At 37.6% G+C, this 26200-nt stretch overlaps 1 long non-coding RNA gene across 1 annotated transcript in view; it reads left to right on the forward strand.

Annotated features, from left to right (window-relative positions):
* Positions 1 to 25536, forward strand: part of LOC144617060 (uncharacterized) — a 42412-nt gene extending 16876 nt beyond the window's left edge. Inside the window, exon 3 of the long non-coding RNA XR_013557076.2 lies at positions 23510 to 25536. This is a non-coding gene — a long non-coding RNA (uncharacterized LOC144617060). The remainder of the gene's footprint in view (positions 1 to 23509) is intronic.
* Positions 25537 to 26200: the final 664 nt, after the last annotated feature.

Genomic DNA, 26200 nt, shown 5'->3' on the forward strand with positions numbered 1-26200 from the left:
TGGACAAAATTTATACGATGGGGAAATCTAAATACAGCCCAGGTAAAGATTCTGAAATGTTAGGGATACATGCTAAAATATTTATGAACAATTGTAAGATTTCATAACTATGCTTCAAAAAAATCTTGCAAAAAGAATGGCTATTTCTGTAAATGAAAAAAGACTGGCTATGTGTTAACAAATGTTGATAGTGAGTGATGGGCACATGGGGTTTATTATGCTATCTCTCTGCTTTTGTGCTTGAAATTTTCTATCACAAAAAGTTAACAATAAAATGAAATAACAAGACAAATAATATTTTCCTATATAAAAATAAAATGATTGAAATTTCTATTTAGTAGAAGGATATTTTACATGTCTTATAAGCAGTGGAACCAGTCTTACTCTGTTTTGATTTCCATTGGTTATTTTGCATCAGCTTCAAATCCTATGACTTCCTTGGCTGAAGCAGGACATGGGAAATTGACATCAGACTTGGATCTTCCCATTAATGAAGTAAGCAGCTAAAAGCATATTACAGATAGACACACAATATTTCCTGAGAGTTTTCAGAACTGGCCTGCCGAGGGACCCCTAATTTAGTATCCCCAAATTCAATCCATGACTTGGCTCACTCTTTTCTCTTGTCCCCTCCCTGTCATCTCCTAGTCATTTCAATTCTGTGTGGACAGGTGTCTAGCCCAACCAACATTTAAATGTGCTTGGAAAGATAAGCCCAAATGACACCCTGATAATATTCTTAAAAACTGCAGTATTGAGTGTAGCAGAAAATACATTTTCCCTTTCTTCCTTCCAACAGAACTTCTACATGCTTAATTAAAGGTCCTCACCTTTCCAGAGTCTCACAAGACTCTGACATATGACATAGTCCTGGCCAAAAAAACTTAAGTGAAAGATTTTGAAAGAGGATTCCCAGAATATTCTTTCAAAAAGAACCAACTCATTCTGTTCTTTATTTTCTCATTTTTCTGTATGGATTACAGCCTGATACCTGGTGCTACAACTGCCATATTAGAACCATGGGAACAATACCTACAGGCTAAAGATGACAGAGCAGGAATAGGAAGAGTGCCTTCCTTAAACAGCTGACCAGCCAGGAACAACTTACCCCCAGTCCTTATGACATGAGAAAAATGGATCCCTATTTTATTAAGCCACTGCAATGAGATTCCAGCTATCTAGAGCTAAATGCAATCCCTTATTGACGTATATCACTTATTGAATGGCCAAAATGTGAAAAATGTGATTCTTACTACTAAATTCTCAGGGAAAAATATCAAAGTCCAAAAATTAAATCTGCAATATTTTGTAAGTATAAATCAAAGTGTACTAAAGTAAAAAATGCTATCCTAAAAATTTGTCACTTTGCTTAATCTCAATTAGAAGGTCCTCAACCAGATGCCTGGGAATGACATTTTCTACCATTTTAATATCCTCTGTGCCCATAACTCAGTTTAACAATCTTTTATTGAACATATACTACATCCTCACCTTTTATTTGTGCTGGAAGTAAGAACAGATGTGAAATGTAAGCTTCTAATATGAGAAACTCATACTTTCATTGGAAAGAGAAACATGCAAATGTACTGATTTAAATAAACAATGTATTGAAGTATCCTGTTACCACACTGTAACATAAAAGGCTAGAATAAGGGGGCACCACTACTAGCCCATATCCTGGCTTAGTGCAAATTATTTGAAAACTGTGCCTCTTATGCGAAGCATCTCACTTTTATCTAATATGTATTACTTAAATGTACAAGCATCCTATACAAAATATACGATGTCATTAGCTCCCCTAGAGGCATGCAGTGACAACCTGCACAGGGTTCTGCCCAATCTGGAATAAGGAGAAGTCACCGTAGACTAAAGAAGTCAGAGAAGACACATAGGGGAACAGTGTGAGTCAAACCCACAATATATTAGTAAGACAAAATAGACGAAAAGTTAAATTTTGTGTTTGATGGATTTTAAATCACATTTTCATTATTTCAAGGAAGAGCATCTATCCACAGAAAACAGTAAGCCATACCTCCAATACTGATCCCTGTATCCTGCTAAGTCTGTAAAAGTAAAGAACTGTTTAATTTTGCTATTAGAAATCCACGGATGCCTACTTTCCCATGCCATAAATGAATTCACTCACAGAGTGGCAGTAAACCAAATTATAGAAGGGCTTTTTATGGTCTTGAGAATCACACATTTGCAGGGGAATGAACATATGTAGTGGCAGCAGAGGAGCAATTACGCATCCTATGATACTCCACATGCAGCTGTGAATATCTGCGTTGCCACCGGTGAGTCGACAGCTCTCCTGGCTGAGACACCCAAGCCAGGGTTTTGCTTTGTTTTGTTTTAAAGAATATAGCTTTCAACCCCCTCCTGAACAAGACTATAACAAAGCAGAGGGCCTCGATTGAATGACTCTTTCCAGTAAAATGCTCACTTGAGTGCTCTGGAAAATGCCCTTCTGAATATCCCTATGGCTCCTTTAGAATAAAAAAAAAAAAAATGGGAATGATCTCATCCTTGGGTGGGATCAGGTGGAAATTCATTTCTAGGTAGCTGGAGTCAAGAGTACTGAGCTTGATAGAGCATCCAGGGCCCTGAGAAGTTTTCAGTGCAAAAGTTTTCAATGCCTACCTCACTCCTCTTATCCCTGTATGGAAAGAGGAGCTGTAATCTTTTAAGTTCCTCATATGATTCAGGTTTTAGTCAGTGTGGCACTGGACTGATAGATCAGTTAACCTTTTAAAAACATAAACCATATAGTTATCCTGGTTCACATTTATTTTTCTTTATAGATGATTTTTTTAATTTTTTTTTTAACGTTTATTTATTTTTGAGACAGAGAGAGACAGAGCATGAGCAGGGGAGGGTCAGAGAGAGAGGGAGACACAGAATCCGAAACAGGCTCCAGGCTCTGAGCTGTCAGCCCAGAGCCCAATGCAGGGCTCGAACTCACGGACCGTGAGATCATGACCTGAGCTGAAGTCGGACGCCCAGCCGACTGAGCCACCCAGGTGCCCCTCACATTTATTTTTCTATAGGAAGATGTTTCCCAGTCTTTCTTGAGCCATGTTGCTCATTGACAATAACCATATTTATAAAGCACACTGGGTAAATTGATGAGGTTGTTCACAGCCAGAGGCAAAATATCTGGGGATCTTGACACTGTAGTTTCAGACCAGTCCCCCAAACATTGAGAAAATCAGGAACCTATAACCCATTCAAGGAAAAGGAAGAAATTTCATTAGTATCTTGTAACTTAGAAAAAGAAAGAAAGGAGCCAGGACATTGGGGTCCAATTAGTTTTCCTTTCCTCCTCAGTCCCAGAGATGTCTTTAATCTTCTTTAAGCAATAAGAAAAAAATGTATGCCTAATGTTATGCCTACGCTATGATGTTTAGAAAATATCTAAGTTGCATTCCCTCTGGTTTGGAGTATATAAACCCAGCTCCCAATGAAAGTTGGCTATTAAAAATAAAAAGCATTGATTTTAGACTATTATCTAGCTGTAGACTTTAAAACTCTTAAAAACTCTACTGTGAACCTCAAAGACTAAGGAGGCTACTTTGTTCTGGATGGAATCTTCCTTCCACTTCCCTGGACAATACTTTTTAGCTTCAAGGCAAATGCTTTAACATAGAATACAGTGAGGTAATTTATTAGATTGTATTATTTATTCATTTATTAGAGACGGTATTTCAGTAGGCTACAAAGACACAAACACAATAAACCTTGATATGAACAAGAACGTTACATATACTTGAGGAGAAGAATGTACCAAAGGTTCTTGGAGGTCCTTAATTGAAGTGATTTTCCTAAAAGGCAAAAAATATTTGGGGAGATATTAACCTGATATTTACTCATAAACATTCCTTATAAGCACATTACTTTTCATTTCAGAAACTAGTTCCATATGCACAAGACATAGCAATGCTCTATTGATTTAACCATTGTCAGTGAACAAGAATTCTGGTATTTGAGTTTTCCAGACAACTACAGCCTACCTCCTAAACATGTGATTCTAATTTTCTGCTTTATTATTTAACTTAGAAATTTTTTCTACAGAATATAGCAAGACATGCTCACTGTGGGAGAGGTAAGGGGGGAATCAAAGCATATAATATAGTATAAAAGAAGAAAAAAGTACATAAAACATCACTACCTAAATATTAATAGCACTTTAGATATATCCTCCATTTTTACACACATGGATATTCATGCGGAGTACTAAAATTTTTTACAGTATTATTTAATACTGATGTTTAGTAACCTGATTTTTATATTAAACATGTAATGGACATTGAAAGAGTGAGACTTTGAAAGGTTATCCAAACTTATTTAAACAATCATTTGATTATAGATTGGTTTTTAGTTTTTCATATTATAAGTAATCTGGTTATGAATATGTGTGCATATAGATCTTTGCATATGCCTTCGGGTGTTCCTAGAGAATTCAGAGTCCTAGAGGTAGGGTCTCTGGAGCAAAGTGCATTTACATTTAATAATTTGATAAATATCACCTAAGTGACTCCTAGACAGGTCAGCAAGTAATTGAGAATGATTGTAGCCCAATGCTGCCACCAACCGAACATTTTTTTTTCAAATAGTTTGTTAGTTATACCAAATCCATTTAATGACAAATTTTATCTTTTGCCACTAATTTGAAAGGCCTCTTTTATCATACACTAATTTCCATATATTCCTGCAACAGAGCTCCATATATGTATATATCCATATACACACATATACACATGTATACTGGTGTAATTTATATTTATATATGTATTTTATATATATATATGTATATATATACATATATATATATATATCCTTCTTTTCCTGAATTAAAATTAGAATTTTGATTAAGATTATATAAGGATATAGATTTATTTGTAGAAAATTAATATTAACATTATTTCTTATTTCCATTCAAAAACATAAAATGTATAGTGCTTAGATAGTTCTCACATAGAGTTCTCACAGATACCATATTAATTACATTAATACACATTAATACACACTAACTGCTTATTTTGGATATATCAGGAAGATCATGATTTTAGGAGAGTTCGGTCATAACCAATCACTTAAATGAAGGTCCCATATTATTTATAATGGGTTTCAGTATACTCTCCTGCTTTTTCTGGGTCAAGGATCAACGACTCAAAAATAATGATAATTTTCCCTCCAACCTTATAAAAGTTTTGAGCTGCTTCTCTCTATTGTAGTAATTACTCAACTGTGAACCAATTTTATTAAGATTGGGTATAAGTTCATGTTTTGGGGGAGCAGGAATGACTGTTTCCAATTTGTCCCATTTTTTGAGGGTTATACTGATAAATAAATGAGTATACATGTGGGGTTTGATAACTTATGACCTGATCTCTCATTTTTTAAATTATCTTTTTTTTCTAAGTTCAATCTACTGTCCAACAGCTTTTAATTTTGGTTGCTATGTTTTTCATTTATAAAAGTTCTGTTTGGTTCTTTTTTTCAAATTTGCTAAGTCATTTTGAAAGTATGTTAAAGCTCATCAATTTTTTTGTTGTTGTTTGCTAATTTGTTTTGAGAGAGACAGACAGAGAGCAAGTGGGAGAGGGGCAGATAGACAGGGAGACACAGAATCTGAAGCAGGCTCCAGGCTCTGAGCTGTCAGCACAGAGCCCAACACAGGACTCAAACTCACGTACTGCAAGATCATGACCTGAGCAGAAGTTGGACGCTTAACGGACTGAGCTACCCCAACGCCCAGTAAAGCTCATTGATTTTTAACTATGATGAGCTGAGTTCAAAATCTGCATATGATAATTCCAGCATTTGAATTATGCCTCAAACTTTTTCTAAAGTCTGTTATTTCTGCTGGTTCTTTTTCTGCCCCAGTTTTATTAAAAAATAATTGGCATATAATGTTGTGTAAATTTAAGGTGTACTGCACCGTGATGATTTGATACATGTTTATATTGTGAAATGTTTGTCACAATAAGGTTAGCACATCTTTCACTCCACATAATTACCATTTTGTTCTTGCTGTTTTTATGGTGAGAACATTTAACTTCTTATAACAGTTTTCAAGTGTATACTACAATATTGCTAACTACAGTCACAATAGTGTAAGTTAGATCCCAGTAACTTACTGATATTGTAACTGAAAGTTTGTATCTTTTGACCAACATCTTCCCATTTCTCCCACCTTTCAGTCCCAGGCAACCACCATTCTACTCTGTTTCTATAGAAATTCCACATATAAGTGAGATCATACAGTATTTGTCTTTGTCTGACTTATTTCACTTAGCATAATCCCCTCAAAGTCCACCCATGTTATTGCAAATAGCAAGATGTCCTTCTTTTTATGGCTGAATAATATTCCCTTGGGGGTGTGTGTGTGTGTGTGTGTGTGTGTGTGTGCATGTGTATCACATTTCTTTATTCATTTATCCATCAGTGGGCATTAAGTTGTTTTCATGTGTCAGCTATTGTAAATAATGTTGCAATGCACATGGGAGTGCAAATATCTCTTCAATACAGTGATTTCATTTCCTTTGGATAGCCACATTAGAAGTGAGATTACTGCATTACATGGTAGTTCTATTTTTAATTTTTTGAAGAAACTCCACAATGTTTTTCATATTGGGTACACATTCCTACCATCGCTATACCAAGACTCCCTTTTCTCCACATCCCCATTAGCATTTGTTATTCCTTCTATTTTTGATAATAGTCTTTCTAACAGGTGTGAGGTGATATGTCACTGTGGATTTATTAAATTATTAAATTATATGTCCATGTTCCCTTGCAGCTCTCTGAACATCTTTAAATAATCATTGTGAATTCTTTGTTGGGAACTTCCTGGATTTCCATTTCTCTGGAGTTAGTTAATGGAAGTTTCCTGTATTCTTTTGGTGGTGTCATGTTTCCTGATTCTTTATGATCCCTGTAGCCTTGCATAGGTGTCTGCATATTTGAAGAAGCAATCACCTCTTCCTGATTTCAGGACTGACTTCAGTAAGAAAAATCCTTCACTTGTAGGTGGGGGGATGCCGGGAGATGCTGTGATCCAAGGTCTAGTGATGTGGGGCACTGAGTACAAGGGTGTGTGGTGGCTCAGGTTCTGGGTGGGGGGCATGGTGTCTCATCAGCTCAGACTGCTGGGGTGCACAGCAAAAACAACTGCATGGTCCTTGGTGGCACAGTTGTGGAGAGGGGGTGCACAGTGCCTGCAAGAACTATTGGGTTTCTCAGCAGCATCTCCAGATCCAGTCATTAGGGGCTAAGGCAGATAGTGATGTGGGTTGGAGCTGGTGGTGTATATACACACACCAGCTGTGGGGGCTAATTACAGATGCTTGTGTAGTGGCAGGGGCCAGTCACAGACACACACATAATGGTGGGGGGCAGGGCCAGAAGGAGGGGCCAGGGCCAAATGCAGGTATGTTGGCAGCTGCAGAGGCTTTGGCTGTAGGAATATACCCCTGTGGCTGCAGGGTCTCCTCACAGATGAATGCTCAGCAGTGGAAGAGGTGAAGGGAATCAGGCCAGCATGAGCAAGTGCACAACTGGAGGGACTAGTTGTCAGGCCAGTGACTGGAGATAAAGCCATATCTGGGCCCACAGCAGTTGTGGGGCCTTGGCTGTCAGCGTGTACTTCTATGGATTCGGGATCTCACCACAGGCATACACACAGCAGTCAAGGCCAACGAAGGGAGTCAGACCAGCAGCAGCATACAGGTGCACAGCTGGTGAACCTAGCCCCAGTTGCACTCACAGTGGTGGGGGTGCACCACGGTGTCTACACTGATATCTCGCACTCACTCAGCTGCAGAGCACTGGCTGACTGCCTGTGCAGATCCCAGGCTCCAGCTGAGGGGAGGGAGGTGGGCAAGGAGTCAAGTGGCTGGCATCTGTGAATGAAAATACCTGTAGGGTGAAAACTAATGAAATCTGCAGGAAGTTCATGGTAGTTATGTTGGCCATCAGTTTCATCAGTGGACAGAAGCTGTTGGGGTCCTTTCCAGAGCAGGTCACTGGGAACTATAGTCACTGTTGCTATTGTGGCTGATATTGGTAGATCTTGCTCTTCCTTGTTCCTAGCTATCTCTATGTGTCACCTTTGCTGTTTCCTGGGTGGGGTGAAATGGAAGCAGGTCCTTAACGAGGTGCCCTGAAAGGCTGGGGATGCTGGTCACTCACCCTGCTCTCTTTTCCGGTCGTGAACTCCTTCTGCCTTGAGAGTTCTTTCTTGGCACCAAGCAGTACTGGCCTGGAGGATGGGATGATGCAAGCACGATAGAGCCACACTTCCTTCCCTTTTTGGGTGGTTATTGTCGGGATTTTTGTTCCACTGTCTTGCTGAAGTTTCTTAAGTAGACTCCTGAGCAATCGCAGAGCTCACACATTGTTGATTTTTGCTGGGAGTGGGAATGGAGTCTGGGGTCTTTTTTTTACCATCTTGGTGACATCACTCTTGTTTCTACTGATTATTTTTCATGTTGCCTTGTTTCCTTGTGCTCCTAGTTGTCTTTGATAGTTTGATGATTACTGCTTTTGGGCAATTATTTGTGAGCGTTCCTTGGAACCAGGATTTACTTTGCCCTCTGCCAACAATATATTGTGACTGCTTTTGCCAAGTGCCTGGGACCACTATCACAGGTGGCCTTTTTAATCCGAGTTCAAGGATAGGAGTTCCTTGACCAATTCCAGCAATGTAACCTATGACCATAAAATCCTAGAAGTTATTTTCTTTTCTTTTTCTTCTGTTCTACTCAAAGCAGGATAGCTTTCTTTGAAGTTCGAGGTATGAGGTCAGGTAATGGATACATGGTCCAGATTTAGCATTTATAACTAAAGTGTTACACAGTAAAATGTGAATTTCAGATTAACAAAGAATCATTTTTTAGGCATGGGTATCCCCTCAAATATTACCTGGAACATAATTATACTGAGAAATTTTTCATTGTTCAGCTGAAATTAAAATTTGACTAGATGTCCTGTTTTCTACCTGACAGTCTTAATAATAGGTTTAGTTCCTGTACTTATCCTGGTAGTACCCACCCCAATCCTCAGGCCTTGGCTTTTCTCTGCCCTGCCTCAGAAGGCTGCAAATAAACTAGGGGTACAGCATGGACATATTCCCCCAAAAGCAGTGGCATTTGTGCTTGGATATCGTGCTTACATATCTGATTCAGGCTGTCTTCCCAAAACTTCTCTGGCAGGTAGCCACTATTTTTTTTTAGCTTGTCAGTGTCTTTAAATAAATGGATTTTGTTTTTTGTTGGTGGTAGTTGAGTTAGCTCACTATTTTGTTTATGTTGCTTAAGCAGAAGGTTTGACTTGAATAACCTAGTCCAAATTACCCAGGATGCTGGGGGTGGGGAGGGACCATTTTCCATCACTGAGGACTGAAGACTGTCTTCTAAACAGCGGTACAGTTGCATATGAAGTGTGTAAAAAGGGAGCCACTCCACAACAGGCATAACTTCATCTGGCAGATATTTTTTTCATATGTGAAGCACTAGTAAACTCAACATGTAAAACTGGAGCTTTCATCCCAGCTGGAATTCATTCCTCCTTCCTCAGGGCTCTCAGAGCAATTTGTAACTCTAATGTGTCACAGAACCCTTCCCTTGGGTTGTAGATTTATATATACATGATGTCTTTCCTCTTCAGCGGAGAGCTTCTTGATGGTATGGTTTTGTGTCCTCAGCCTCAGACCCCAAAGAGCCCTCAGAATGGTGATGGCTGATAGACTTTCAGTACTCAAAAGATGTGTACTAAACTATATTGAATGAAAGGAAAATTGGTATAGATTTTATCCAAAAACAGAACTAATACACTTCCTAACATTAAAAAAGTAGAGATGCAAACCGGCAAAGACAAGTTGAAGACAGCCCTTATATGAATTCTCTAAGACAGGCGGCAGAGCTGATATATAGTATTAACACCTCATTTTGAATCAGTTCACCAGTGACCTAGAGGGGGACAGGACAGTGAGAGGATGACACAGAGGACAGATATGTTAATGAAGTCAGAGAAGGGGTATGTTTGGGGACTGGGAACCACATGACCTGTTCAGGTGCACAGTATGGGACTGGAGAAAACCATTGACTGCAAACTAGAGACACTAGGAAGCAGGATAGAGCAACAGACAAGAGTGTATAGAATTGGAATCAAGAATTTAAAAGAAAAGCCGTTTGTATTTTTATCTGAACCTAGAATGTGTAACCATCTTCTAGCCAACTGACTTTATAATGCTGGCTGAGTAAGGGCAGGACAGGAAGTAATGATAAGGGCAGGGTTCCAGGAAACTAGATCTAAACCTCCTTCAGCTTATCTCCCCATGATGAGGAATTCAGGTCCTGGGGAGCTATATGGTAAGTCATCTGTAAATCTCTCTGCACTAATGGCAATCTATCTCACCATTCTATATCCCTGCCTTGATCAGACGAGTTTGAAGGTAAGCCCCTGCTTTAGGGCTCAGAGAAATATAGAACAACAAAGTGAAAGAGAGTATTAGTGTCTTAAAGGGCATCACAGGAAGTGCCCAGAGCAGAGCAGCCATGATTTATCATCCTACACAGGGCAGGGGAGGCAGGATGGATACCACCTGACCCCAGATAGAAGACAGCAGGTAGTGCTGCTGGACAGCAGGTAGTTTCCAAAAGGAGACTTTCCTTTTGGAAAAATGCATGAACCCATAGTTTGTGGCTGTTGCATGTGTGGCTGGTGTTCTAGGTATTACCAAATGACAACTGCACTCCTCTGCCTTAGGTGTGATGGATAACTTTATGTGTCAATGTGGCCAGGCCACAGGTGCCTAGATGTTTGGTCAAACATTATTCTGGGTGTTCCGGTGAGGCCATTTTGGGATGACACTAACATTTAAATTAGAGGACTTTGAGGAAAGCCAATCACCTACCATAATGTGGGTGGGACTCATCCTACCAGTTGAAAGCTTGAACAGAACAAAACATCAACTTCTTTGAACAGGAGAATTCTACAGCAGTTGGCCTTCAGATTTCATCTGCATCATTGGCTCTTCTTGGTTCTACAGCAGACTGCCTTCATACTCAAACTGGAATATTGGCTTTCCTGGGTCTCTATTCTGCCAACCCAACCTGCAGTTTTGGGTTTGCAGTCTTCCATAATTGAATATTAGGAATGAGCTAATTCCTTATATTACATCTCTTTATATCTGCACATCCTATTTGTTCAGCTTATCTGGAAAACCCCAACTAATACAGAAAGGATGTTTACAGAGGATGGGGAGATGGCTTATAGGCAAACATAAGAAAACTGGCTCTACCCTGCACCCCAAAGAATGGCCACATGTATTATTTTTAAGTAATTTTTATGTCCCATTTCTCCATTTCCTTCCAGCTGTAACTCCATAAGTCCTGTATTATCTTTAAAAGAACCTATTGTGTGGCACAATACTGATGAGTTCATTGGACATGTAGTGTCCATTTCAAGGGAATTCAGTCTCTTATCAAGATTGACTCCAAGAGGGGCACCTGGGTGGCTCAGTTGGTTAAGTGCCCAGCTCTTGATTTTGGCTCAGGTCATGATCTCACATTTCTTTTGTGAGTTTGAGTCCCGCATGGGGCTCTGCACTGACGGCACAGAGCCTGCTTGGGATTCTCTCTCTCTCCCTTTCTCTCTCTCCACCCCTCCCCCAGAAACTCACTCTTTCTCTCTCTTTCTTTCAAAAAAAAAAAAAAAAGGTTGACTCCAAGAGATTTTCACAAAAATTTTTGTGAGCATCATCATCCAGAAACACTGCTAACTTTGATCACTAGAGAGAGCAAACAGTTTTTTAAATATACTACTCTTTGACTACTCTGTCCATGTGACTTACAGTCTTTAAAAAAAACAACAGCACTATTTTCAGAAATTTTACCCCACTGGGATGGTTGGTCCCCCACCCTCTGTAAGGAACAGGAAGTGGTGAAAATAATGTACAGGTGCTAGCTCATCCTTTATGAAGCCTCACACAGAGACCTTGCAGCACATGCCCAAACTTCAAAAATCCCTAATTTTAAATGTTTCATATATTAGAGAGAAGAATACAGTCTGTTTTCACTTATCTTTCCTATACCCAAGTTTATAGAGGGCTCTACCCAAACCCCAAATCTGTACAGAAATGAACCTTCTCAACATGGAAAGAACAAAAGAAAGTCATGACACAGATGCTAGTCCATACGAAGGCATTGTCTCAAAGGCCACAGGAAGTGACAGAGCCGAGGGTCTACCCTGAAAATATTATTTCATGTCTAGTTCAATGGAGATATATATATATATATATATATATATATATATATATATACACATATATACATAATACACATATAAACATTATAATTCTACTAATTTACTCCACCATTTTGGAAATAATGATCATCCTGGTTCTGGATGGATTGGGAACTGCAGGACATATTTGTTCAGCACACACAATGTGGTATAGCAGTTAGGAGCACAAGCTCTGGTGTTGGACAACTGGGTCCAAACCCTGAGTCCACCACTTGCTGGGTGTCTGTAGGTATGTTATTTATCGTCTCCAAGCATCAGTTTCCTGTTTTGAGAAGAACGAATGATAAAGGACAAACTTCAGAAGATTTCTGTAAGGATTAAACAAAACAACTCATTCTAAGTGCTTAAGACTTAGGAAATGTTTAATAAATACTATTCATTATTGGAACCATTATTATGCACAGGAAGTTCATGCAAATCAATGGTCCTTGAGCAAAAGGTTTGAACCAATAATAAACTAAACAGGTGGGAGCCCTGCATGAAGTGTCTGTGTCATGAAAAGATAGACTTGCCTAGCATTCCTTAAAAAAAAAATCCCCTCTGTAAACTGCTTTGTGCTTACTACTATACAGAGCCTGGTCCATCTGCAGATGGCTTTGGGCCTTGCTTCAATGTGGAGAAACATTAGGGGTCATTCAAACCCTGAGTGCTGCTGGCTTCACCTTCAAATATGTCAAATAAATAAATTCCTGACCAATTAGGAGCCAGCTTTGGCTGGGAATACTCGACAAATTGATTTACCAAAGCTGGTCTGAGTCATTGCTTCACAGCTTCTTTATTGAGCTTTTTACAACTATAGAAAACTTTTCTTATTGAGATGATTCATAAATATATTAATATTTTAGGGGTGCCTATGTGGCTCAATTGGTTAAGCCAGGTTGAGTTCAGCTCAGGTTATGATCTCATGGTTCACTAGTTTAAGCCTCACCTCAGGCTCTGCGCCTGCTTGAGATTCTGTCTCCCTCTCTCTCTGACCCTCCCCCGTTTGCTCTCTCTCTCTCTCAAAATAAATTTAAATAATAATAAAAATAAAATAAAATAAAATAAAATAAAATAAAATAAAATAAAATAAAATATATTAATAGTTTAGTTGGAACTAAATATTTCTATGTTTCCAAATTTAAACTGATTGTGCCTATTTGTAAATGTATCGTTACATACCCATGTGCTAATGCGAGTAACAAAAAACAAAAGTGATGTAAAGTGGGCTTGATTTTTACCATACCAGAAAGAATTGAGTTATCAGGGTTCCCAAAAGGCTTCCCTGCTGGGAGAACAAAGCTCCAGTGGGAAGTAACAATATGCATTTGTTTTGTCTGCTTTGTTGGATTTCCAGAACATTCTTCTGTTCCCTATCTTAATTCTTTATCACAGAAAAAAAAATTGCCTGACAACTTGCTCTTCTTATCCAGATCATGTATTCTGCCTACCAGCAATTAATAAGTAAGTTTTAATTTCCCTGTATGCAGGAGAAAGGATTTTGGAAAAAGATTCCACCAGAGAGTTTCCGATGGCACGTTGAAAGTGAACTAACGCCCTGCTATCTGTGGTGCATATGAATTCTTATTTGAAAACTATAACTATTGGGGTTAACAAAGACTCTGCGCCTGCCAAGGTCAAGTTTAGTTATGAGAATCTGCTATGAACATCTCACCATAGGAAAAGGTCATTCTTTATGTCCTCAACTTGCTGAAGGAAGAAATTCCAGAGAGGTAATCTCTGCTTCCTGACTATGAAGGAGAAAGATGTCTTGGAGGCAGGTCTTTCCTGGAGAATGTTAAGATGGCAATCTTCGTGAAGAAGTAACCTTGCAGTTAAGAAAGGATGAACCATGGAAAGGTGCACTGGAAGATGCCCAGTCCTTCTTAAACACCCTGTATCGGTTTCATTCTAGTTTTTCTTGGTATTTTATGATACTTTCTGAAAAGTTCATATTGAAAAAGAAGTTAAAGTATCTTTACTGTCAGACAAATGATAGTGTATGAAGAGCATCCTAAGAAATCTACAAAAGCTACTAGAACTAATAAGTGAGTTTAACAAGGTTGCAAGAAAAAAGTTGAAAAATAAAGATTAATTACATTTGTATATATTACAATATATAAGACCCTTGAAAAGTAAAATTAAATTAAAAATTCAATTTATAGTGATATCCAAAAACATGAAATACTTAAGGATAAATTGAACAAATAAGTAAGAACTACGGAAACTATAAACCATTGTTAAAAAAAACTTAATGACCTAAATAAATGGAGAGATACACCTTTTTTGTGGCTGAGACTATATTGTTAAAATATCAAAGCAATTCCAATAAAAATTTTATCAGATGGTTTGCACAGATTGGCAAGCCAACTTCAAAATTTAATTGAAAATGCAGAGGACTGGGGCACCTGGGTGGCTCAGTCAGTTAAGCATCCAATTCTTCATTGGTCATGATTTCACAGTTTGTGAGATGGAGCCCTGCATCAGGCTCTGCACTGATAACATGAAGCCTGCTTGGGATTCTCTCTCTCCCTCTCTCTGCCCCTCCCCCTCTCATTCCCTCTCTCTCTCTCCCCCCCTTTGTCTCTCTCTCTCAAAATAAATCAATAAACTTAAAAAAATGCAAAGGACCTAGAATAGCTAAAGCGATTTTTTAAAAGAAGTACAAAGTTGAAGGACTTACACTCTTAATTTCAAGTCCTACAATAGGGCTAGAGTAATCAAGAGAGTGTTGTATTGATGTAAGAAGAGACATACAGAAGCGAATTGAGAATGTAGATATAAGTACACACACTGATTTTTCACAAACTACCAATAAAAAAGGGGTGTCTTTTCCATAAATGATATTAGAAGAAGTTGAAAAAATTAACCTCAATCTTTACCTCACTCTACATACAAATTAATTCAAATAGATTATAGACCTATATGTAACAGTACATGTAAAACTTCTAGTTGGAAATATTGTGATGTTGAGGTAGGTAAGGATTTCTTAGGCACAAAAAACTCACAAAGCATACTAGAAAAATTAAATATTGCATTTGATAAAGACTAGAAACATTTGCTATTCAAAAGACACCATTAAAAAAAGTAAGGAGAACCATAGACTATGAGAAAATTTCCATAATATATATATTTATGACAAAGAACTTGTATGTAAAATGTATTCCATCTCTATTAGCAGACAACTTAATTAAAAGCACAAAAAAATTCCAACTGACACTTCCCAAAGTAAGGAATGTTTTTTTTAATTTTCTTAAGTTTATTTATTTATTTTGAGAGAGACAGAGACAGCGTGAGTAGGAGAGGGGCAGGGAGAGAGGGGAAGAGAGAGAGAGAATCCCAAGCAGGCTCCGCGTTGCCAGCGCAGAGTCGGATGCGGGTCTTGAACTCACAAAACTGCAGGATCATGACCTGAGCCAAAACTGAGATGCTTAACTGACTGAGCCACCCAGGCACCCCAAAATAAGGAATTTTAGTAGCCACGAAGGACATGTGAAACTGCCCATCCTTATCACTCATCAGGAAAATGCAAAATTTAACTATGAAAAGCTCCCACTTTATACCTGTATGTGTAGCTAAAATTAAAAAAAAAAAACAAAAAAAACAAAAAACTGTACCTAATGTTGGCAAAGATAAGAAGCAACCGGAACTCTTAAGCCTTGCTGGTAGGAGTATGAAATGGTCCAACTACTATGAAGAACGGCCTGGCAGTTTCTTTAACCCTTGCACATACAACACCCATATGATCCAGTTATTCTACATCTAGGTATCCTCCAAGGAGAAATGAAGCTATATATCCACAGAGTCTTGCGCGCAAATGTTTATAGAAGCTTTACTCATAATATCTACAAAGTGGATATGACCCAAATGTCTATCAAGAGTTGGATAAACAGATTGCAGCATGTCTACATACAATGGCATACTGCTCAGCCATAAGAAAGAACAAACTACAAATACATGCAACATGAATAAATCTCATAATTGCCATGTAGAGTGAAAGAAATCAGGCTCAAAAGAGTATATGCAGTTACATTTACTTCAAACTCTAGAGAAGACAAATCTAATCGGTAATGACGGGCAAGTTCATGGTTGCTTTGGAGCTGAGATGTTAAAGGAGTTCACTGGGAAGGAGAAAAGGACTCTTTTGATAGTGATCAAAACATTCCGTATTTTGATTGTGCTGGTTATTACATGGGTATATACCTTTGTCCAAACGCATTAAACTATACTCTTAAAATGAGTGCATTGGATTATATGTAAATTATATTTCAGTAGTCAATAATCATAAACTTTACTGAAACATAAGTATCAAAAGTAGCCCCCAAAATATGTTTCTCCCTTCTTTTCCCACTGCCATTTTCCCTTCCTCTGGCAGCCTGTCCATAACCCCTATACATACAAATACACTGGTACCTCACTGTTAGAGTTAATCAGGCACGTATGCAGGAAACTAAACATCTTCATAAAGTAGGGGGGAAAATCAGTCTGTCATGAAAGTCATTTAAATTTTTGGATGCTTAGAGTTAACCACCATAAGCATTATTTAAACATTTATGAAATTTAACTGTATTTATTTTTATTCAGTTTTAGAAACTGAAAGGCAGAACTAAGCAGTAAATAAACATATAATTAAAAAAATCAATTGCCTGAGTGCTTTCAAAGATAGACTGATTTCATAAACACTGGGAATAAAGGTATAGAATGACAAGGCGGGCTATTGTACTAACATGGGATCAGTCATGGTTCCTGGGCCCCTCAAAAGTGCAGGTAACATGAGGAAGAAAACTGAAATCTCCAATCACCCTGCCCACCCTTATCCATGACTTATATACCAACTGTGAGCCTTAGCACTTTCTCATGTTTTCAACTCTGCATGCACAGGAGCTCAAAATGACCGTCTGCTGTGCAGCAGAAACTTAGTTGAGGTTTAAAAAAAAAGGAAAAAAAAAAACCTGAGCAAAATTGGCTGCTATTTCTTCTGATTCCCAGCCCCTGGGGCTCAGATTTTATATGAAGACACAGATGCTAGGAAGATCAGTGGAGATATTTGCTAGGACAGGATCTAACAAACACTGTTGGGATTCCCACTGTCTGGGAAATAAAACTTTCTGCTTGATTAAATGGAAGAAGTAGCAAATATGAAAAAAATAACTTAAAAATACTAGTTCACTCTTGCTTTTTTCAGAAGTATATTTAATCTAGAAAATTACTGTTCAAGTTCTCTTCCAACCAGCTTTCACTCCCTAGTGCTAACTTGCTACCATGTGAAAATGCTGTTCCTGTAGTGGCTAAAGGTCACAAAAAAGAAAAATTGGAAACCAAGAAAGATCTACAACAGTAACTGCAAATAAGAAGAAAATATATATAATGGGAATGTGACCAGGCTTTCAAATGTGAACCTATCAACTCCTATTTGGGCTACAGATTCAGGATCACCCTGTCCTCTCCTCTTTGACCAATGTTGTGGACCTGTTCACATTACTGATCTCTCATGCATGTACACACACACACACACACACACACACACCAGGCAACATTCTTGCCCTTATTTTTTCACTAACCTGAAGAACAAAAGCAACAATCTGCAAAAGTACATTCCCAATTCTGTAACTGCCATCACACAGATTCTGCAAAGAATTAACCCCCAAACTGAATCATCAATATATTCATTTCTTTAACACATTTTTAAGGATCCATTAGATAATTTACTGACCTTGATTCCAAATATTTTTCAGCACATCCAGAATGCTTCTGGTCTTTGGTTTTACAAGTTCAAAGGATTTTTGAAATTAATGGATTTATAAATTTCAGCATAAATATAAAGTGTGCTCTAAAGATGAAGAAATGGGAGAAGAGGGAGGAAGAAAAAAGAAAATGTGTCAAATGATATCACTTTCCACTGCCCGAGTTCGGTCTTCCAGTAACATTTAGGTGAGGACCTCATTCTGGACTGTTTCCCTGGGGAGGACCATCAACTCAAGACTACAGTATGACTTTGTATGAGTGACTTTGTGTAAATGGTCGCTCTCTCCTTCCACCTGCTGCCTTCCTCCTTCACTTCTTTCCTCCTTACTTCCTCACGCTTCCTCTCCTTTCTTCCTCTATCTTTTGAAAATTCATATCACATAAGTGTGAATTCACTTACATCTACAAAATACTGATGCTTATTTTGTGCATATTTATATGTTTCTTTGTAATGTTTCTCTGCCATTTTGATTACCATATGGTTTTTCTCTCCACCCCTTATAAGTACTTGGAGGACAGAGTTGACAAATTCTTTTTGTCGGTCTCTTCCCTTTTCCACGTGTTTCACAGTCCAATTTACAAATATAAATAGAATCTTACAAAAGATTCTGCTCAAGACTGGTTCTTGGTAAATTCTTATTCTTTAAATGAGGGGTATCAAATAGACCAAATAAAATTACACTTAACCATGTGAAATCATGTAGATATCTTAAAATGATTACATTAAAAAGAACAAATCCTTTTTCAAATGCCACTGAACTGTCTAAACATAGATTTGCATTTATCGTGTTTTCTAAAGTTGACTCTACAAGGAGAGTCTTTTTCTAATCCTGTATGATAACAAAATACTCACAAGATTAATTTAGTAGATGCAGTGTATTGCATTAACAGCCAAATGACATCCACTTGATATACACGTCACTCATTGATCATATTAAAATACCGAGACTAAATTTGAATTACCTGTAATATTGAGAATTTCAGAAATATTCATGTATTCCACACTTGCAGCTTTCAAGTCTTGAGAAGATCAAAGAGATTTGTTCAACTGGGAAAACCTTCTTAAGAGCTTTCTAAGACTCTACACATCATACACATTTCATATATAAGACAAGATTTAGAAGAATTTAGGCCACAGTGGTATAAATGTCAGATTCATTTGCTTATAATATAAATAATGCAAATATTCTTTTATAGCAGCCATGATCAAATTCTACTTTTTGATGAAATATAGAAGCAGATGGCCCATTCATGGTGATTAAAGCTAAGTAAAGTATTTTAATATGACTAATTTAGCGAAAGAAGGAAGGGAGGTAGGTGGAAAGTTGAGAGAGAGGAAGAGAGAAGTCCTATTTAAATAATACCTATAATTAGAATAACTGGTGATGATCTGGTGCAAACAAATTTACTTTTTCAGGTGGGGAAACTAAGGCCCAGAATTTAGAAGTAGCTTGCCACTTTCCTTATGTTCCTATAGTGATTAGGACACCACAGCCTCATTAAATATGTGCTACAATATCCTAAGAAACAATCAACCTGTAACCTGCTGCATTTAAAGAAAGATAAGTCTTCCTTCTTCTTACTGGAATCCCAAGTTAAAGTACTTTCATTCTTGTAAAAAAAAAAAAAAACTGAGTATATTTAATAAATAAGATAAAATAATGAGCCTAGAATCAATCTCTAGATCTCTAATGAACATGAAAGGGGGAAACTGGTATATTTACCCTAATGTATTAAAGGAAACGATAGATGCAAACTGAATGCTTCCTTAGGCAAGAGTTCAAGGAGTTCATGGTAAAATAATGGAAAATAAATAGGGTTTGGAATTAAAAAAATATAATAATAACTGAATTTTAATTCCTCATCTAATCACTAATGGTTATGTGTTACGGAGCAGGGAACATAACTAACTTGACCTCAGTTTCTCTCATCCTTAAAATTAGTATAATAATGTCCATGTTATGCAATTATACTGCAGATTGTAGGAGACAACACATTTAAAAAGACAGTACACTGTCTAGCATGTAAAAATCCTCAGTCAACTTTATTTATTATTGTTACTTTTATTACTATCTTCATCTTTTTAGTATCATGTCAATCACAATATTATTGGTTCACCTTCAGAAAATCACCTAATTTGTGGTCTGATCCTCATCTTTGTAGCATATTATGAAGCTTAATTGTTTCATATCATCTAAACCAACAAGTGATAGATCTGAATATTAGAATATTAATATTTTCATTTAAAATGGAAACGGGTTATTTATAGGGTGTGCCACTATACTTAAGAGAACAAATTATATATCAAGTCGTGTTTGATAGCCATTTCAAAAGGAGATGAAAAATAGTTATAATAGTAAATAGCAATTAGATGGTTACGTTGTGTGGAAGCGTTTTCTCATTTTTTTTTTTTCATTTAATCCAATATAAACCCTGTGACCTAGGCACTTTTGTTATCTCCATTTCACAGATGAAGTAAATTGAGGCACAGCGCTTCAGTACCTTGCTCAAGTTTACATATCACGCAAGCAATGGAGCTGAACCTGCACCATTAACCTTAATATAATTCTACCTTCCTAGGCCCTGGTATCTATTTCTAGTAAGATAAGATACTCTGATAAAATACCCTGAGGCACTTGTATTAGTTTGGATTTACACCATAACAGAGAGCACAGAGACTCAAAATCCTGATTCTTCAAAGTTATTTTATTTCTCCATCATACAAAAGTCCAGGTGGGTGTTCCATAGCTGCTAGGGCAGCCCCATAATCATCAGGAATTTAGTTCCTTTCTCTTCTGTTGCTATACATAGACTTTCCATGTACAAGCACATATACCTTTCTCCACATACCCCTTTTGTGTAATGGTACAGGGTGGCTGCTCCAGCTCCTACCACCACACTTGCTTTTCTGCTGGTGAGAAGAAGGAAAATGCACAAGAGTTAGGTGGGCATTTCAGTGTTTGGCCCAGACTTTTCCCACACTTCTGTTTCTGTTCCATTGGCCAGCACTAAGTCACATAGCACAACTAGCTGCAAGAGATGCTAAAAATATATATGTTCGGTTGCAGATAGCATGTGCTCAGCTAACATTATATTAATGTGAAAAGGCCTATTCCACACCATCCTATTTCTGTCTATTTAATGTAGGAGTAAAGATTCAGAGTATCCTCTCCCTGAGATGTTGTTATAAACACACTGACACATTCCATACTCTGCACTTACATAGTCCACCACGATTGAATTTGCACAGTAACAGTGATCTGCTACTGGCACATGATTATAGCTCATTGTGCATTAATCATTATTTAATATGAGTCTTTCCTTTACCTAATGTGGGACATGCTTTTATTTCATGTCAAGGGAGTTGTTCTTTCTAAGCCTAAGTGCCTCCCATCTAATTGCCTTTGATCTAAGAAGATCTCCTGTGTTCCTTGCCAGAAATTTGCTAGTCTTGGGAAGATCACACTTAGATAATAACAGAACTTTCCAGTATGAGAGTTTCCAAGAACAGGGCTTCAAAAGTTGTCTATTTAGGGGTAAATTATCTGGTTCTCTTTTGATAGCTGTCTTTGGTTCTCCACTGGCCAGTGACTACTTGACTAAGGACTTGCATTAGTCAGGGTCCCAGAGAAACACACACACACAGACACACAGACACACACGCACATGCCTGTATGTACAGAAAGAGAGAGAAAGAGATTTATTATAAGGAATTGGCCCATGTGACTATGGACACAGATAAGTTCCAAGATCTGCTGTCTGCAGGCTGGCAATACAGAAGAGCTGATGTGTACTTCCAGTCTTTGCATAGGAGAAGACCAATGTCTCAGCTCAAAAGTAGTCAGAGAGAGCGAATTTTTGCTTACTCTGCCTTTTGTGCTATTCAGGCCTCCAAAAGATTGGATGAGGCTCACCCACACTGGGGATGGAAACCTGCTTTACTCATTATACTAATTAAAATGTCAGTCTTACCCAGATCTTTAACATGCCTGGAATAATGTTTAACCAAATATCTGGGCACCCCATCTCCCAGTCAAGTTAACACATATAATTAACCATCACAGTGGCCAACCAACACATGAAAAGATGATCAACAGTACTTATCATCAGAGAAATGCAAATCAAAGCCACAGTGATACATTACCTCACACCTGTCCAAATGGCTAAAATTAACAGCTCAAGAAACAATAGGTGCTGGTGAGGATGTGGAGAAAGGAATCCTCTTGCACTGTCAGTGATTGACAAAGTAAACTTGTGCAGCCACTCTGAAAAACAGTATGGAGCTTCCTCAAAAAGTTAAAAATACAACTACCCTACAATGCAGCAATGGCACTATTCAGTATTTACCTAAAGATACAAAAATACCAATTCAAAAGGATACATGTACCATGATGTTTATACCAGCATTATCTACAATAGCCAAATTATGGAATTATCAGGTGCCCAGTTCATTGACTGATGAATGGATAGCAAAGATGTGTGTGTGTGTGTGTGTGTGTGTGTATGTGTGTGTGTGTCTATACACACACATATGTATGTATATATGTGTATTTATGTGGGTGTGTATAATGAATATATATATATAAAACATATATAATGAAATATTACTCAGCCATAAAAAGGAATGAAATTTTGCCATTTGCAATGATATGGAAGGAGCTAGAGAGTATTATGCTAAGTGAAATAAGTCAGTCAGAAAAAGACAAATACCATATGATTTCACTCATATGTGGAATTAAAGAAAATAAAAACAAAGCGGAAAAAAAGAGAGCAAGAGTGATAGAGGGGGGTGGGAACCAAGAAACAGATTCTTAACTATAGAGAACACACTGATGGCTACCAGAGGGGAGGTGGGTGGAGGGATGGAGGATGGGGGATGGTTACCAGAGGGGAGGTGATGGGGATTAAAGAGGGCACTTGCTGCGATGAGCACTGGCTGTTGTATGGAAATGTTGAATCACTATATTGTACACCTGGAATTAATGTTACACTGTATGTTAACTAACTAGAATTTAAATAAAAACTTTAAATTTAAATTAAAAAAAAATTAACCATCGCAGGATTGAAGATACCTCAGGATAAAAAGGTGAAAGTAGAGGTCTTGATGAAGGAACTGCTAGTTTTCTAACCTGTTGGAAAATATGGCAGCATTATGAGACCAAACCACAATCATCTAAACTGCACTGGACAAGGAATTCTCCACTGAACTGAGACTTATTAGACAATCTTCTTGTTAACAGTTAGTGAATGGGATTATTTCCTCCCGGAAAAAAACAAAAAACAAAAAACAAAAAAACAAGACACAGCCAAAATGAGTGGACAAACAAAAACACTTTGAAACACTATTCTACACTGCCTATATAATTTTTATTTTTCTTACTCTCTTAGGCAATACCTTCAGTACAAGCTTGTAAAATCATAGCCTAACCTACTCTTGACTTTAAAGTAATCAAGCTATCTGGTGTCTTTTAAGCTCTGAAAATAGGGAGAAGAGCACCACAACAACAGGATCAACTGTGTTTCCTGTAGACAACTGCAAGGGTCAAAAAGTGATGGCCATTCCAGTAGCAGTATGTATTTAGAAAGTGACTCCATTTTATTTTTCATGCCAGAGACAGAAAACAATGCAACCATCTCACTTCAATAAGGAACTAAAAATCAAATGGAAAACCAGACAAATACAGAATGGGTTTGGAACAAAGTTGCAGAGTTTCTGGGCCTCACTGTGCACAAGGTTTCAAAGATCCACACCATGCTGTTCAGAAGCAGAAGTAAATATTGCTGTGCAACAATCAATATTTTTGTAGTTCTGCAATGGCAGAGCACTCAGAAGCTGAATGGGAAGTGACACAGACTCAGCCTGACCAGCAATCCTAAATCAGAGACCTGGGCGTGACCCCAGTGGAGAGCCCTGCTGCCCTAAGAGACACAAGCCTTCCAGAAGAAGGATAGAGCTTTTGGCAGCTTCTCACCCTGACTCTGATAAGGATAGCTAATTGCACTTGTTTTACCACTTGAAACTGTGTCTTCTTGGTGCACTGTGGATTTTCAGAGGGTCTCTGAACGCTGCTTCAAATGACATCTCTTCCTCAAATGGTAAAGATTCATCATGACAGATGATGGACCCAGAGGAGAATGGCATCACAGACAAGTGGAAATACAAGCAGTTCTTGCTGGAAGCTGACAGCAACCTCACACTGAGGCTGAGATATTGTTTTATTGAACATGGGAGAAAGTATCTGCTTAACAGCCTTGAAAAGCGAGTATCTCAGAGATGGGGTGCTTTGGTTTATTAGACTTTCGGTTATCTGAAAGCCCTTGATACTTCAAGTCTTATCACTGGAATTCTATGAACTTGGAGGAGTCAAGTTCCCATATTAGTATGTATTTTAGAAGTACACTCAACATGACTGAACTAGTGGCTGGGGATTTGGCACAGAAGCTTGAATTGTCAGTAGATATGGATGAGGAACTTATGAGGGATTGGAGCTGAGTGATACTGACCCTAGGACGTATACCAAAAGGGCATTTGTCCATTAATCAAATAATTATTCAATTTCTAGTCTCTGCCAGACATGGAGATCAAATCTGCCTGAGTGGAAGGGGAAGAATTGACAAAATATTTCACAAATAAATATTTAATCAGAGCCAGCTGTGTTTAATGCTATAAAAGCAGTGAGCAACTGACAAATTAAACCAAGGGGCCCTTCCTTTGCTGGCAGTCAGTGAAAGTTTACTTGAGGAGCTGATGTTTAACCCAAAACCAAGCAGAACAAAGAGCACTTACAATTATGTTTAAAGCAAATTTCTGTTATTTTAAACTATTTTTAATATAAGCTGCAAAAAACTACAATATACAGAATAACAGAATATCTTTTTCCATAGTCAAATATTGCATCCTAATAGCACACTTTATTAGTAAAGTATATTTGCAAATATTATAATTGTTTTAATTTGCATTTTTTATTGCTTCCGAGGCTGAGTATCTATTCAAATATTTATTGGCTATATGGATTTTCCCTTCTGGGTGTACCTATTCCTAGCCTTCATCCATTACTTTGTACTTCATTTCTTTCTTGTTGATTAGGGAATTTCTCCTGTTCTAGAGATGAGCCCTTTGCCTATACACTGAAAACCTCTCTGATTCTGGTGTTATCATTCTGTTTATGGTCTTTTACCTTGTGCAGAGATTTTAATATTAACATGGCCAAAATGAACAGTCTTCTTAAAATTGTGAGTGTTTTAGGCTTTGATTATCATTAGTTACTTTAAGGTTGCAAAGGTATTCTGTCCGCCTTTAAATAAAATTTGTTGTTTGGTATGAATTATGCAGATTCTTTTATTTATTATTTTGGCCAGTAAACCAATCGCCACAGCATCATTTATTGAAAACATTATTCCTTATTGATTTGAAATATCTTTTCTGTCATTTATCAAGTTTCAGTAGGCGTTCCTGAGCTCTTTAATCTGCCCCCTCCCTTTATTTCCATTTGCTTATCTTACGACCAATATATATCATACTATAGTTGTATAACCAGTTTTGCTATGTAGAAAGGTTGTTCCCTAACTTTGTTGCTTTTTAAAGACAATTTTGGTTATTTTTGGCACTTGATTTTTCCATCTGAATTTTAGAATCTCCTTATTAGCATTTTGATTGGAATCGTACTGAATTGGGGGACAGAATAACTATCTTTACAATATTGAGACTTCTGGTTCATGGATCTGGTACCTACCTCTATTTTCTCATTTCTAAACTTTCTGTGATTTGATTGTACTTTAAAAATATTAAAAAATTAAAATTCTGCTTATCTTAGTTTTCAGTTATCTGAGATTTAAACCTCAAAACAAGGGGCTTCCAAAGAGCTTGATAAATTGCTGGCTTGGACTTGGAAAAGTTAAGTCCCCTGTTCTGAAGTGTCTATAGGTTCAGGAGATGATGACTTCGGTAAAATCATGTTTCATAGCAAGTACAATGTTTTCTGAGCCTTTCTTAAGGATTACAAACACCATTTTATCTCAGGAATTTCCTTTTACTGTGATCTTTGTCTGCTGTGCCTTGGGAGAATTTTTCCCTATTGCCTTTCTTATTTCTCAATTGGTTTTAGCCAAGAAGAAAATTGCACATCTGCAGGAGATAATGCTCAGCTTCAGTCTGATTCAGTAC

Source organism: Panthera onca, chromosome C1 (assembly GCF_046562875.1).
Source record: "Panthera onca isolate mPanOnc1 chromosome C1, mPanOnc1 haplotype 2, whole genome shotgun sequence".
Lineage (NCBI taxonomy): Eukaryota > Metazoa > Chordata > Mammalia > Carnivora > Felidae > Panthera > Panthera onca.